The 4,582-nt window shown below is 34.4% G+C and overlaps 1 pseudogene; it reads left to right on the top strand.

Moving 5' to 3' along the window:
• The window catches only part of LOC105741270, a 97,415-nt pseudogene that overhangs the window by 56,289 nt on the left and 36,544 nt on the right, over positions 1–4,582 (top strand).

Below are 4,582 nucleotides of genomic sequence, written 5' to 3' on the forward strand. Positions count from 1 at the left end.
TAAATATTTTATTCTCTTTAAAATAAAAGCAAATTTATAATGAAGGATATGAAAGTCTGTACAATAAAAACAATAATACTCTGAAAAAGAAACTGAATAACTGAAAATAGTATTAAAATCCCTTTTCCTGTATAAGCTGAACCAATATGGTCAAAATCAATATACATGCAAAACTATTATCCAGATTAAATGCAATTTAAATTAAAATACCAATAGCATTTCTCATAGGACTAGTGAAACAAATCCTAAAATTCATTTTGCCCTAAAAAAAACCCAGAATAGTAAAAGTAATCCTGGAATCATGAGCAAGGCAGTAGGCATCACAAAGATTAACTTCAATTATACAACAAAACTACCATGATTAAAACAGCATGTCATTTACACAAGACAGACTTGTGGATCGATGTAACAGAATAGATAATGCAGAGAGCAACAGACACACTTAGCAACTTTACTTTTGAAAATGGGGATAAATACTTACACTGGAGGAAAGTTAACCTCTTTTAAAAATGATACTTGTAAATCTAGATTTCCATCTAGCCAAACTGAACCTAGATTCACATTTATCACCATGCAATTCACATTTATCACCATGCAATTCACATTTATCACCATGCAATAAACAAAATCAAATTCATCAGTGGTATAAATATTAAACAAAAATACTTAACATGCTCTATGAAAGATAAGGAAAACTCTTGAAGATATAGCTATAGAAAAAGACTCTGAATTGAAGTGCAGTTTCATAAGAAAAACTACCAAGAACCAATAAATTGTATCACATCAAATCAAAACGCTTCTGCACAACAAAGGATGTCTGCAACAGAGTGTAGCAATAATATATAGAATGGGAAGAATTTGTCATACGCTGGACAAACAAAACCTCATATTTAGAATATATGAATATGTGAAAAAATTTAAAGACCCAAGCAAAAAATAGACATCTCAAATGAATAAACACACATCAGATGAAGTACACATGACTACAAATACATGAAAAAAATTCAAAATTGCTGCATATGCAGGAAATGCATCATGTTGATATTTCATATCATTCTATCAAGAATGTACATCTTCAGTAAATCAAATAGCAAATAACTCTAGAGTTGCTGTGGTCCTAAAGGTACACTTCTATATTATTGATGGGATTCTACACTAATAAAACCACCATGAAAATTAGTACAGAGATTATTCAAGAAACTACAAATAGTACTTCATTTTTATATAATTTGATTGAGAAAAAAGTAGCAATGAGATAGTTCAAAAACAGATTAGTAGTACAGTTACAATAATTAATATATTGCAAGCTACCTTTATAGTAGTTATTCATAGTACTAGACACAGACATGATATCTTGCCTAAACACTATTAGTTCCAAACTTTCTTCTCACTGAACTAAGAGAAGGTAACTGTATATGCTATCTTGTACATACACATACTTTTTTCACTACAGAATGGTCCTTCATTTATATCCCCCTTTTTGTTTACTTTTGTCAAAGATGTATATTCCATGGCCATTCATATATTGTGGGTGCATGAATTAAGCAGAGTAATTCAATATAGTCCAGTAGTCTATAATTATAGTGGGTTATCCACATGACTGGCAATGTCAGATGTTGTTAAGTCTTTTGCAGGTCAGCATATCCATATGGCTTTACTTTGTATACTTTGTTTTTATACTCTTTTGCTGGATTGTTAAGAACAAGATAAAGCAAGACCTATTTAACAAGAAACGTAACTTTTGTATTTCTCAAGGTCAGTGAAATTCCTTCCGGACTTACCTTAAAACTCTGTACCGCAGTTTGTAGATCTTTTGTCAGTGTCAGCCATGCGGATGAGTCATCGCCATTGCTTGACCAATTTGCTCTCTGTGAAAGCCTGAGAGAATGTTTTCTCTCCATGTAACTCTCTTTAGCCACACTCTACATCGTCAATCACTTTCCTCTGTGGGCCAATAATCTCCTTGATCAGTAAATTTGGGACATCATTGACTTACAAAATGTTACAGTGCAGGTTCCCTTGTGTCCTGAGTCCTCACTGACATTGAAGGGCTAGGGTCAAAATGATGGCCATCCTTGTAGCCCTTCTTTTTCTTTAATATTTTGGTTTGCTAACTTAATTTGTTAACCCTGAAGAAGAGAAGCTTATTATTATTACCCTAGAACATAGTCTGTTGAGCTTAATGTCAGTATCTGTGTGAATATCAAATGCCTTAGACATAACATGAATCAGGTATTTTCCATCAATCTTTGAAATGCTGAACTTTAAATCCATACAGGATGTGAAAAAAAGAAAAAAATTAGTTTAAAAAAGTAATAAACATTTACAAATTTTTACACATAAATTTAGAAATTTAACCATATACAACATTGTAGTAGGACAATCTTATGACATTTTTTCTTGTCTCTTGTTTTCACTTATTTTCTCTTTTTTAAACAAACAGCTACTTGAAAGAGAGTATAACAGTAATTGATATGACATTAGAAGCAATACCTTTTTAGCAGACCAATATGACAGGAATTTGGTCCTGAATTCAATCGCCACTCCCATTGTACATATTTTTCCATAAACAATAAATCTTAGGAACAGTCTATATGTCCAATCAACAGATGAATGGATACAAAAGATGTGTGTTTTATCCACAATGGAGTACTATTCTGCCATGAAGAAAGATTAATTTTTAAGCATTTATAAAAAAATAGACACAGAAGGAGTAGAATGAAATGATGTTCAAAGGAAGGGAAAATTTTTAAAGTGTTATGCATATGTATGAAGTCCTTATGAGGAATGTAACCATCATATATTACAAATATGTGTATATTTTAATGTGTACAAGGAATTCAGGAAGGGAGAGAGATGGAGTGTTTACAAGAATGAAGAATTTTTATGTACATGTAGTAACTACCCATGATGAATGTAATTATTATGAACCACAAATATGTACCATTAAAAATATCATCTTTGAAGTTTTTCCTTTTACTACACATTATCATTCTTAATCTACTAGCATCGGTCAAATATACCTATATTTTCAACTATACCAAGATTGATGATATTTATGTCTTATTATGTCACTATATTTCCCACATGATTTTTTCTTACAATGATGTTGAAATTTAAACATCAGTAAGCAATTTTAGATTATAGTTATAGTACTTATTGTACAGCTATATAATTGTTGGAAGTATAAGTGTCTCTATAGAATCAGTGTAATAGTACTATCAAAACATTGGAGAGTGTGTTGGCTAGATAGTTCAGCAGATTAAAACACAGGCTTAGGCAGAGATCAGAGGCCGGAATTTGATTCCCAGAGTGCTCTGAGACGGTGATTGAGACTGGGTGTGGTGGCATGTGCCTGTAATCACAGCACATGGAAGGCTGAAAACAGGAGAATCACTATGAGTTAGATCTGTGTAGTGAGGCCCTGTACACCCTGGGGACCTTGTACACCCTGTACCAAATACACCAAAAGAATTAGAGAGTGCTTCAAGTATCAAATCGAAATAAACAATAATATATTGTATTCCAATTGCTTTGGTCATACTCAGTCTATTTCAAACAGTCAACCACAGGATTTACATTATTTATCTTTCCTTTTTCTTGCTGGATACAACTGACATCCCGAAGAAACAATCACCATGACTCAATACTAGAAGTAACACTTATTTTATTTTCATTTCTTAAATTTTATTTATTTCTTAATTTATTTGGTATTTTTAGGGAAGGGTCTACAAAGTGTTCCAGTCTTCACTTCTAGATCAGACACTTAATGATCCGCCTGGTTTTACAGCCTCCCAAAAGCTGGGATTACAGGCAAGCACCAACATGCCCAGTCTCAATCACTGCCTCAGAGCACCCTGGGGGTGGGGCTGGCAAGGCAGGCCTGGGGATCTAATCCTAAATAGACAAAAAGAAAACCCATGAGGAAATTTGCTCATATAACAGAGTGTTAAAACAGATTTATCAAGTGACTCATCCATAAATCCAAGACCACTGACTTTGAAGGCTATTTTTGAAAGATTCAAGAAAAAGAAGCAATGTAAGAAGAGGAAATATAAGCCAAAATTAGCAGCAAGAGGAAGACCAAAAGAAAAAGAAACTTTAGAAGGTCAAAAATAGATAAACAAATCAAAGGAAAAAGATCCACTTTTCCAATTTTAAAATCGGAGGATGGAAGGAAACCATTAACTTGGAGGAAAATTTTAATTTTTGAGTAAGCTGTTGCAAGAGGATTTTTAACTATATTGAAAAACTGAAATATGAATAACACCTTAAGAAATCACTGAAACAAATGAATGTTGGTGAAGATTTAGAAAAAGACTTCAATAGTTGTAGATACAACTACTTGGGTGGAGACCCAGTCCTAGCCCAGGTCCGGTGAGTGTGTGGAGAGCTTCCTGCTACCCTGCGCCGGCGGGACCAGTCCCAGCCCAGGCGCAGCATAGGCAGGACCCTCTCCCGCCCCCTCGGGCCACCCCCCACCACTCCACCTTAACTGCCCCACCCCTCCCGCAAAGTAGGAATTTCTCCCGAGTTCCAGGAACCCCCAGACCCAATCCTAGCCCAGGTCCGCAGCGGGAAG

Source organism: Octodon degus, unplaced genomic scaffold (genome assembly GCF_000260255.1).
Source record: "Octodon degus isolate 3935 unplaced genomic scaffold, OctDeg1.0 scaffold00385, whole genome shotgun sequence".
In the NCBI taxonomy this organism is placed as follows: Eukaryota; Metazoa; Chordata; class Mammalia; order Rodentia; family Octodontidae; genus Octodon; species Octodon degus.